The sequence below is a fragment of the Erpetoichthys calabaricus genome, chromosome 10, assembly GCF_900747795.2.
Source record: "Erpetoichthys calabaricus chromosome 10, fErpCal1.3, whole genome shotgun sequence".
NCBI classification, from domain to species: Eukaryota; Metazoa; Chordata; class Cladistia; order Polypteriformes; family Polypteridae; genus Erpetoichthys; species Erpetoichthys calabaricus.
In genome coordinates, this window is record NC_041403.2 from 56,464,261 (window position 1) to 56,476,330 (window position 12,070).

Sequence of the window (12,070 nt, forward strand, 5' to 3'; positions counted from 1 at the left end):
TTCTTGCTGCTGCATTCTAAACTAGTATCTTTCTTATGACTTCTTGTTAGTGTGCATTACAAAAATCTGCTTGGCCAAAACAAGACACGTCAAGTCAAGTTTATTACAATGGGTACACAGTATAAAAAACAATTATACTTGCACATCTCCTTGGAACAGTCGACAATAATACAATACAAAATTAATAAGTAAATAGTTAAAAGATACCTAGCATTCAATATATCTTTATATACAATTGCATACACATATGTACATAAACATATGACATGTATTTGCAAGAATTATATATTTATACACGCAGTTTGTTTTGTTACTTAATTTCAATTCTTATGATTAACTGTTCAGACCCCCGTGACCCTGTGTTCATTTTCAGCGGGTTGGAAAATGGATGGATGGATGATTAACTGTTCAACAGCCTTACATCTTGTGGGTAAAAACTATTCTTGAAACTACTGGTGTGAGTACCAAGGGCCCTGCACCGTTTGTCAGAAGGGAGGAGTTGGAAAACTGACTGTGCTACAAAATCGTATATACATTTAAAGGCATCTTAAGATGTTATAAGTAGTCTAAGGCTACCTGTAATTTCTTAAATGAAAAAATCTTAGTATTATGGTTAAAATGTGCATTGAAGTTTAGAATTGATACCATAATAAAAATGCTTAAATTCCTTCTGGTTTTATTTGTAAGATCAGGTGACCATGTGTATTTCTAGGATCCTCACTTTTTTAATGTACTGAACTACACAGGATGGCAGCTGATTTAAGGAACTGGAGACAGAATGAGGTTAAGGTAAACAAGCCATGGTCGTAAGTGGAAGTCAAAGAATCTAACAAACAAGGTCCAGGATGTACCACAGCAATCAAGTCAAATAACAAACAACCTTTTCAGAACTTGGAGTAGTCTTTGCTTCTGCTGCGTTTGTGCTAATGGTGACAAAGACACATCAGCTGGGGTCTTCAGCACTTTGCGGTTGGGTGATGCAGCAGGGATGTTGAGTGTTGTACTATGATGTAGTGCAGCAAAGATATTAAATGGTGCACTTCTGTGCAGTAATCTGTACATTATATGTGGACAAGTGAACCTCTTTCTGTAGAGCTATAGATATAATGGTATTTTAGGTGTTATTCTTCACTAAACTGATACAGCAAATGAAGTTCTATGTCCAGATCCCAGCTTTGAAACTCTGTCTCCATGGCTGCTATGTATTGCCTCTGCAATCTGCCATATCATTTCCGTACACAGTCCCGTTATACCTCACACATCTCACCTGAGGTCAGTGGTAACTCAATTTCAAACACTTTTCCCCAGCTCCATGAACCCAAAGCTCCATTGTCAGCCATGCACCCAGGCCAATGGACCTTAACAGATAGAGAAGCAATGGAGTAGTGGAGGCAACAGTCTTCTAGCTGTTTCTCCTCTTATACTGGTGCTGTAAATGGCATTCCAGATTTCGGATCTCAGGTTTGAAAGTCTATAGCAATACTATGGTAGAGCCCAGCAAGTCCTTTTTAAATCTTCATAGCACTGGGTGCCTTGCTAAGTTGGACTGTAGGTCTTCTTTTTGTCCCTCTCCTGACAGTAATATGCTTTATAAATAACTCATTTAGGTAGCTCAAGGTCCTTAAAAGGTCCTCTTGCTTTTGTCAAAATAGTTGGAACTCATGAGCAAATTTTGTCAGGCTTGCCATTTTTATTGGGTCTCCTGCAGCTGGCTCTGTAGCTGCTCTTTTAAATGATATAATTGTCATAGTGCTGGTGACTCGTCCCCAGGCTGATGCAACTTGTTAGTGCCATTACAATACTATACCTACATACATAATGTAATGTAATGTAACAGAACAGAGGATTGTGAAATAGCCAGTCAACCTAACATGCATAATAGTGGATGTGTTTCTTCCTCACAGTTTCAAAGGGCCAGGTTTGAATGCCAATACAGACACTGTCTTCTATATCCTAGAGACCCCTGTACAAGGTTTTGATGACTTTAAATTGCATCTGTGTTGGGATGGCAGTGTGTGTGCATGTGTGAGCTTTCCTTGCAACGGACCGTCTAGGGTTCATCACTGTCTTGGCTCTGACTACCATGTGATCCCTGAATCTAGAATGTGGTAAACGTTCAACACAAAGTCCTGTTTTCACAAAGTGATTAAAAACAGTTACATAAAAATAATCACAATCTTCTCACTCCGTTTCCTCCTTTCTACAACATAACTTTTTTTTTACTAACCCTGACTTACGAAAAGTCAGATGCAAGACAACTATTTAACTCTTACTAATCTATTTTATTGTTTTGGATTATTTTTGCATACTCACAATGTTTGGTCTTAACATCTGATGAGTTACATGAGCCCAGGATGTACCACACTTGGCTTCTCTGAGGCTTTCTTTATGTTGAGTGCTCTGTTTTACCACTGTTGCACTCTTTGCAAGTTTATTCTTATCTTATTTTCCATCCTATTTTTGACATACTGTACATGTATTTTTCTTTCTGTGTCTTCCTTTATTTTGCAGGCAATGATTTCCAATGATTTGTATTTTTATAATTGTAAAGAACTTTAAAGATATTATTATTATTATTTATTTTTCAAAACTAATATTTTATTTGTTAAATACATCTACCATCAACCAATTAACTACTTTATTATTGTTGTGTTTATAAATATAATTACACATTTTGAAAAAAATTTAAAATGTTCAATTTTAAAATTTGAAAAGTCAAATTTATTTGCATTCACATAATATCTGTAGTAAAATGCTAGTTTTCTTAGAATTTTGAAATTAATTAAAACAAATACATACCTATAGTCCACATAAAATGCATACATGAAAGTGAATATACATAAAAATCATTTTCATAATCCATATAAAAATGTAAAGAATTATTATTTTTATTATTATTATTTAAACAAAACGTTACATAGCTAATACTGTATCAAAGGGTAACTTATTTAGGAAATTTATGTCAGAGAAATGATCATATGATTTTTGGAGGTGGGAGGCACTTACCACTTCATCTAAATGCAACAGCAAGCCATGGGTTAAATAAAAAATCATCATATGCAAAAGCTGGTACTAACGTTAGATACAGGGCACTTTCACGGATGTTTCAACACGGATTTAAAGTAAAGTACACAGTAAAGTGGTTGTATGGAACACAATGGCCAAACTTAGGCTGTGAAGTCCTACTATCACGCTGCAATATTTCCACGCAGACCTACACTAGAATAAAGTGACCAATTAAATTTACATTTAAGTCAAAGGGACAGAAACCGAAACAGCAGAATAAAACTCGCATGGTGAACATGCGAATTCTCCACTGACAATGTCAACTCTGGGATTTATACCCAGGACCATGAAACTGTGACCATTATAACCGTTTCGCCACCGTATCGTCCCAAGAAGATTATACCAATGCAAAAAGAAATTCAGTATTCTACGCTGCACTAGAAACAGTCTGCCTACATCTCAATGGAAAATGTAAACATATTTTGTAAGTAAGAATTTATTACTTTTTAAAATAATGATTAGAAATATTAAAGAGGTATTGCGGAGCAGAGCCTTGATCCAGTAGCTGGAAGAATAAAAATACAAATCCCATAATTCATCGGAAGTTACCTTGGAAACGCCTATATCGCTGTATCCAAGGAAGACTAGGATTAGGAGTGCGGCGATAAAGAAGCACAGTATACAAGCATCGCACATCCTAAACGCTTTTGTCTGATGGATACATGATGGATACATTTATTTATTAAAAATAAATAAAATAACAAAAATATACAAAATACACATCTGGGACTGCGGCCGGTGACTACCATTCTCGTTTTGGCACTCCACACTGACAGCGGGCGTGTAAGGCATTTCACCGAGCCTCTTTTCCCGCGTAAGTGGATTCTGTTTCGCAGAGACCTATCCGCGTGCCTGTACACTCTTAAAGTAGGCGGAACCCGAAAGAAGGTGGGGTTAATCGGTGTAGTTATTTATTTTTACATTTTCATTTGCCAGCCCACAAATTTGACTTCTTTCTTTATGTGTAGAGGGCGGAGCATCTTGTAACTGGGGACCTAACAAGCTGTTTAAAAAAGGGCAGAACTTCCCGCTGATGCAACTTCCAACCTGGGTTGACAGAGACGGTTCAAAATAAATCAGCACGCGGAACACTCAGAGACTCACGCTCTGCACGCTTTGTGCTTCCCTGGACAAGAGGGCTCTTTTCGGGGAGCAGGAGACAGCAGGTAGGAATCGGTGATGACGGTGTGACTATTATTATTATTTTACTTACTAATTTAATAAAGCTAAATGGAATGCTAAGCTGCTACCTGCCTGCCTTGTGCACTCTTGATCCACCGGCTTATAGAGAAATCGTCTGCTGTAGGTGGTGTAGTGTGTCATCTTACGCAAGTGTCTGATTCAAAATGTGATAGTGGCTTTCTTCTTAAATTAAGTGTTTAGGAAGCACTGTCATTCAAAAAAACTTAACCGTTTCTCAAAAATCCGAATCTGTATACCGGTGATATCGATATTTTTAATGAAACCCATCCACTACACAATTGTTTGAAATCCTTAGCGTGCCTGCGAATAGTATATTAGTGTATATAATATAATGTGTTTAGGATTTTCTAGTTTTGATTTTTGTCGAGTTATTTTTAAAACACAGTCTTTGCAAATGAGGTGGGTGATATTCGATGCTTAAATGATATCCAGTATCCGATATACAGTATATGTTTTACAGCAAGAATATGTTTAAATGTACTGTATTTGGAATATTACCCTTAATCTTTTTCTTCAGTATTAGCCACGTTATGTGTGCAAGGATGTGGAATATTGCCATTTGTACTGTAGTTGAAATAGGTTAGTCAATGCGTAGACGAGGCATACAGTAAATAATTATGTACACACGTATACATACGTAGAGAACATATTACTTGTGGGGACTACCAATGATTAATTAATGAACAAAGGTGAGCTTCCTGTATAAATGTACTCATGTACTGAGTGTTTTAAGTATTTTGTATCAAACTATTAAGTAACATCAAATGTACTTTTAGTTTTAATGAACATTATCAGTTCATTCCTTGTTTAATTTTTTCTAAAGTAGAAGGCATGTTATGTAAGAAAAACGAAGAAAATTATGTTGCTGTTCATTTAGGAGACTTTTAGCGTCAGTGTGAAGCTGTGGACTTGTCGTGGTTTCTAACTTGGAGAATCGACAGCCGCTTCATAAATCTTTTTTGTTTAGAAACCCTAAGAAACAATTGGTTTAAATATACTCAAGTACAGTAGTTTCAGCATAGATTAGAAGGATTCATTTAGACTCTTTAACATCTAGGCACCACTATACCCGAGACATGGAGACACTTGCGGATTAATTTTTTGCACTTCACTTTTCAACTGATTCAACGGTATTAATACATTACTGAAGCTACTTTAAATAAAAGGGGGCGTGAAAGTACTGATAGTAGAAGGAAGTTTTTGTAGTGCTGAAACTCTTGCGTTAAACCTTTCTTGGTGTCGTCAGTATTTCTGAATAGCGTGGTTTAAATGGTATAGTCTGCAACTTACAAAACTAAACTTCTTTTGATGTATAATAATTGTAACTCGGTGTTGTGGACATTTAAAAGAAGCATTCGCAGAAAAATTGCGAAACTCGTGAGTGGAGTTGTATCGTAACCTTATGTGTTTAGTTAAGTTAAACTTATTTTAATTTTGTTGATATGTTTTGTCACTTTATAGTTCTTTTCTGTGGAGACGTCGTATGTGTTGTGTCGCTGGTTTTGCTTATGTTTCTTGCACCCGTTATAGTACACACACACTCATATATATATATGGAGCGGTAGAGGTGGACACGAAGCTGCTCTTAGCCTTGCTTGTATGTCGAGCAGATGCAGCTTGGCGCACACGTGGCAGAAAAAGTTGTGCTGTCGAGTTGAGCCGTCTGAAGCATTCATGAAAGAACTGCAACTGCATCAAGTCGAAAATAAAAGCAACACTGTTGGAGTTTTTTTTGACAAATTAACTCGTGAACACTGTGCCTTTCTCCGATCGCCGCGGCTTTGCATTCAGATCATTGTTAAAGCCTCTTAAATGTTGCTTATTTTTATGTGAAACTTCTGTTTAACAGCGATCGTTCTAGGAACTTGCTGGGCGTTTCTTGTTAAAGGAAAAGAAAGTCAATTTGCGCCACACACCCCTTTACTCCTCCTGAATTTATCTTATCATATGGATTGCTTTCTTTTTATCTTCAATGAAAATGTGCACATTGTTGTGTTTGCTTCACTTTTTCTTCATGGTCCGAATGCGTTCCACTTGCATATTAGACATTTCTAGTGATCTGTTGATCCATGCATTTGAAATAAGCTTTTTAAAGTTTTAATATACAATGTTACAAACTAAAGGATCCTGACGGATGGAAATGTATACTCTCATATGTCAAGCATATTATTTTATTGTACACTTTAGTTTGTTCACTCTACTATTTGCTGGCTTAGATTGAAATATGGCACTGTAGATCTTGTGCCTTTTTTGACTAGCTTGCCTTAAGAGATTTTGGGAATATTTCTTTTTACTTAATTAGGCACCTTTTCTTACTAGGAGTGCACATCCACAGTTTGGGGTGCACCTCAGCCTAAAGCTTTCTTCTTGACAAGCAAAGATGATAGTGTTATTTTCCAGTGAAATATATTGAAATTTTACTTTCACCCTGCATCTTACAATATCCACAGAAATGTAGAGAAATTACTGAAGACTATTTGTTTTGATAGAAAACCATCAGATGTTTGAAAATGATTTCCATTTTAGCACTTTATTTTAGATAATTGCATTCTCAATACATGTATTTAAAAATTATTACAAAATATATCATGGAAGAATTCTTTACAAGATATTTACAGAAACGCAGGCTCAAATGATTCCTTACATTTCCTTACATTTCAGTTCTGTGAAGATGGTCCCTGCTATAAATTTTTTAGATGACCCTTCAATTCAGTCTTCTTTTTAAATAGCACAAAACAAAGATTGCATAGATTCCAAACTAAACTGATAAGTGTACAAGAAAATACAATATGAATACACAATCAATCATATGTAACAATACTGTTTTGAATGGTTTATTGAAGCAAACAAGACATTATAGCATGTGGGAGTAAATACTTTGTTAGAAGATATAGTGAATAAAATTACAAGTATAGATGATTTAAAATGCAAAAGAGAAGAGAATTTGTAATATTTTTGTGAAACTAGAGATTGTGACATTTTACTTTTTAAAATGTTAGGAATTAGTTTTTGTTTTCAAAGTTCACTGCTCCTATACTGGAATCAAGATTGGGATAATTTATTCATAGTACATTTATAGCTATTTACTGTAATTGATATGTCAATGAAGTATAATAATTGGAAAGTTCTAAAAATATGTCCTAAAATAAATCATCACAAATGAATAAACTCACTTCAGTTTCTGTATTTAATTTTAAGAGGTTAGGGTGCCATCACATTATTATAAATTTTAACTGGTTATATCTCAGAGCTCATTAAACAAATCTGTTGGCACTACTTTGTTTCACTGCTTTTATAACAGCATTTGAGTAGTAACATTGCAAGAAATATTATAACCAAGAGTTCTGTTGCTACTGATGAATAAGGCATTTAAAAATGGGTCACACCACATGACAAACCACCCGGACTGGGTCCCAAGTGCAGTCATGCAACGGGTGACACCTCAGCACCACACTTGGAACAGTGTGAGGTTTTTTACAGTACCTGGAGTGCTAGTCCTGCCAATAACCTCAAAGTTTTCCCTGCAGGTTGGAGGACCTGCTTGCAGGGATGGATGTAGGTTAATGTTATATCCAGGACAAAACATTTGCAGGTTAAGGGCCTTGCTCAAGGGCCCAATGAAGTAGAGTTACTTCTGGAGTTTACGAGAATTAAACTTTCAGATTGCTGGTATAGATCCCTAGCCTCAGCAGCAGTAACAAATGACATGAGCATGACGAAAGTGAAGTTAAAAAATATAAAATACTGTCAGATACAGTCATTTATTTTTTGTGATTCTTGGACTACTGCCTATTTCAGGGCTTAACTTCTTGTTTTGTAAAGTTCTATTCTCAGGATTCTGCTCATGAAGTACACTTAATTATACTATTTTGAAAACTGACCACTTCATTTTCACTCAAGATACTACATTCACTTTCAGCATGAAAGAACTTGTGCTATTATCCTCTGCTTGACTAAAATCCACCTGTCACTTCTAATGTATCATCAACCACTGCAGTCTTGGAGTAATTGTAACCCAGCCATCTTTACACCGAGACATAATTTCTTCTTGTAGCTCATTAATGTTGGCTGCTTCTGTCTACTGAAATAACTTTAAACCAAAGCAGTAGGGGTCTTTGTTCAGGGATTTATATTAGCTTTATCTGGAGTGAAGCAAGCATAATTCCAGTTAAAGATCAGAATTTTTTTCTCAGGCACTGCGGCTCAGGAATGATTTCATTTGAACTTTGAAAATCCAAGCTTCAGAAATGCTGAGCAGGTAATGAGCAACATGTCTATGCGCTTCCATTTAAGTAATCCCCCTAGGTTCAGCAATGTAATGCAGGGGGTAACATTTGAAGATGTAACATTATTTTCAGTTGCAGGTAGCATAGGGCCTGCTCTGTCCAGTGCACTTTGCTTGATTGTTGTGGAGCAATAATACTAAGTACTTAGAGTAAATCATTTCAAAAACAACATACAAAAAATAGAATGCCCTAAAATTAAAACAGTATGGTTGACTTCTAAATATATGTATTTGTTTAATCAGAAACAAAATATGGCCCATCTAACACTACAGTATAATTTAGCTGTATTAAGGCTGACATTCCAAAAAATCCTCATCTACAAGTCAAAGCTTACTAAAATTTGGCTGCAACTTCCATGATTGCCTGTATTTCATTAAAAGTCTAAAATGATAATACAAAAGTAACCACTCAGGATCCCATATTGTTCTGTGGCATGAAATAGAAACTAAAATTAATTATTTTTCTGTATTCTGAAGGTTGGTGGTGTGGTGATTAGCACAGTTGCCTCCCGGCTGCAGAGTCTTTATAGTTTTAATTCTGGGAACAGAACTGTGTGGAGTTTGCACATTATCCCTACGTCTTTGTGAAATTGATATTAATTTTAGTTTATTCTTAATTGATGATAATCAGTGGAGACACACCCAGAGAGCTTGCACAAATTCACAAGTACAAAATGTCACATAAGGTTGACAACTATAAATTTGCTCTATATGAATAGATGTGTGTGTTACAGCCTTAATATTCTCTGTGGCTGGCACCTTGTCCAGGACATGTTATGGTCCTTCTGTCAGATGCTTTCTTGAAAGATTCTAAGTCTTTGTGACTTTTTATTGAAATAAACAGTTCTGGAAAATCAAAATAAATTTATTTCTTGCACCTACTAGTATTTACTGTGTTTTTATAATATAATTTTAAATACATTCTTAGAATAGTGTTCTATCCATTACTTTGTAAAAAAAGGTTTTGTTCAATTTAAGTATTTTTATGTAGTTTGTGCTCTACTAAAACAAGAGTACAATGATGATGTTCAGAGTGCTTTAAATATAGCATAAGTATATACTGTACATGTACAGATAAATTCTGTTAACTACAGTATATCTCACATTACAGTGATTGGTGCTCTTGCATCATAGCACCAAGGAATTCGGTTGCGTTTAAAGCCTAGTTTGTCACTGGGGCTGTGTGTGTTTTAGGTAGCCAATGATGCCGTCTGGCTCAGACACTGGATTTTAAACTGCAAGGTTGCAGAATTAATATATATCAATTGTATTATAGCTGTATATATTTACAGTGGCTTGGCATGGTACTTGGTATAGACTGCTGTTAATGAAATAAATGGCATTTCCAATATTGGTCCATGCTCCAACTTACTAGGTAGATATTATTTCTATTCCTCATATAACTCATTACATAATATATATGTAGTTCCAACAATCCAAAGATGCATGTGTAAATTATATGGGAATGCCCTTTGGTTGACTGATGTGCAGTGCAGGTTTGGGGTCAACCTTGCTCTTGATATTAATTGGGTGGGATTGGTCTCCCTGTTTCCCTGTAATGGAAAAAGCAGATAAAGAAAATGGATGGATAAAAAATATATGTATATACATATACATATACTGTGCAATTTTGTGTAAATTTATCAGTTCATCTTGTTTAAGTTTTTACATTATTTGACTGTAGCTGTAATCAGTTGGCCATTTAGAAAAAAAAAACAAAACAAAATGTACAGTATGTATCCATAGATCCTGGTGTAAAGCTAAAGTTAAAACCTGGTTCTCTTAAGCCAATGTCCATATTGATTATCCTTAAGCATTCTGCACTGTGCTGTGGTGCAGTTTAGTGTCCATAGACGATACAAAGGTATGCCACTATGTTTTTTTTAACTAATACTGTTTTCTCACTGTAAATGTCTCTACTAAAACAAATGAATACAACATCATCAAACTGTCAGAAACACCAAATGGCACCTCAATGTCCTGAGACAAGAAAGGGAGTGGAAATAATTTATAATAACTAATCAAAGTGATCAACATAATTATTGCATATTTTATTACATAAAAAGTGACACCAATGGCTCTAAACATTTGTACTGTGGTCAGTAATGCATCTATAGCCTTAAATTAAGTCAAGAGAATGGTGTGTTGTCTCTTGCATCAATGAACAGATCATTCCAGATTTTGAAGGCCTGTAACCAAAACTTCTGTTTCTTGTATTAGTTTTATTTATCTATGGATGTATAAGAAGGCATGCATCTTGAGACTGCAAAATTTTCTCTAGTGTACAATCATTAATACATTTTCTAAGATAAACAGGAACCCAAATCAATTTACAACTTTGCTTTGAAGTTCCATCTAAACGCAATAGAAAATGAATGTAGAGATTTGAAATGGAATTAAAGGTTATATTGCCTATTTCTAGTTATGAATCTTGCTGTAGCATTTTGAATTACTTATAGAGTAATAATAAACTGATTTTAGCAACCTGAGATTAAATCATTACCGTAATCTATACATTTTATTACAGGTAGCTCCTGGGTTATGAACAAATTTCATTCCTGGCAATGTTTGTAATCTGATTTTGTGTGTAAGACAGAACTTGCAATTAAAATGTCCATTAATAGAAATATTGGCATTAGTGAATAATGTTTTATTATTTATAATACAGAAAAAGTTTTCAAATGTAATTAGTAAAATGAAGTGAAGCAACATTACTGCACTTTTTAATCCATCCATCCATTATCCAACCCGCTATATCCTAACTATAGGGTCACAGGGGTCTGCTGAAGCCAATCCCAGCCAACACAGGGCGTAAGGCAGGAAACAAACCCCGGGCAGGGCGCCAGCCCACCTCAGGCACTTTTTAATAACTAAACACAAATAATGTTAATTAAAATGAACCATGGGAATGCATAGTATGTTGACCTTAAGCTTTTAAACCCTACAGTTTTTGATAATGAAGCAGTACTTCATACAGTTGGAAAAGGCATGATGACACGAAATCTAATGATGGATCCCACAGTAGAGACTTACTGTCTTTGCTGAGGGATCGCTAAGGGCTCGTTTATACTTCACGCTCAGATGCGTACGCGCACGCATCATGGCTGCCACACATTGCCAGTGTTCATTTGATGGGTCCTCTGAGCAGGCCCTCAGAAATTAACGCAACGTGTGCACAAGTTGCAGTACCAGCAAAAAGTCAGGTGGGCGCAGTGTGATAAAAGTTGGAATGTGACATCAGAGTCTCTGTTTACTATCTACATGTGACAGAAAGCTGCTTTGAGGAACCCTGGGAATCTATGTGCACACTTTGATGTTTGATGAATGGTTCGATGTGCTGAAGCAAAATGCCGACATACAGATGCATTCGTGGTGCTTTTATATTCAAGCGTCGCATATTATCGTAATGACACGATACATTTTAAAAGTCTCACGTACCATCTTCTGTGCCATCTTTTTTTCTGGGGCTTCCTCCTGACCTGACAGCAGGAATCGCCACACAGAACACATTAAATG

At 35.7% G+C, this 12,070-nt stretch overlaps 1 protein-coding gene across 1 annotated transcript in view; it reads left to right on the forward strand.

The window, feature by feature from the left end:
• The first annotated feature begins 4,067 nt into the window (after positions 1 to 4,067).
• The window catches only part of slc6a9 (solute carrier family 6 member 9), a 163,625-nt gene continuing 155,622 nt past the window's right edge, over positions 4,068 to 12,070 (forward strand). Inside the window, exon 1 of the mRNA XM_028811277.2 lies at positions 4,068 to 4,232. The gene's annotated coding sequence lies outside the window, so the exon portion shown is untranslated. The remainder of the gene's footprint in view (positions 4,233 to 12,070) is intronic.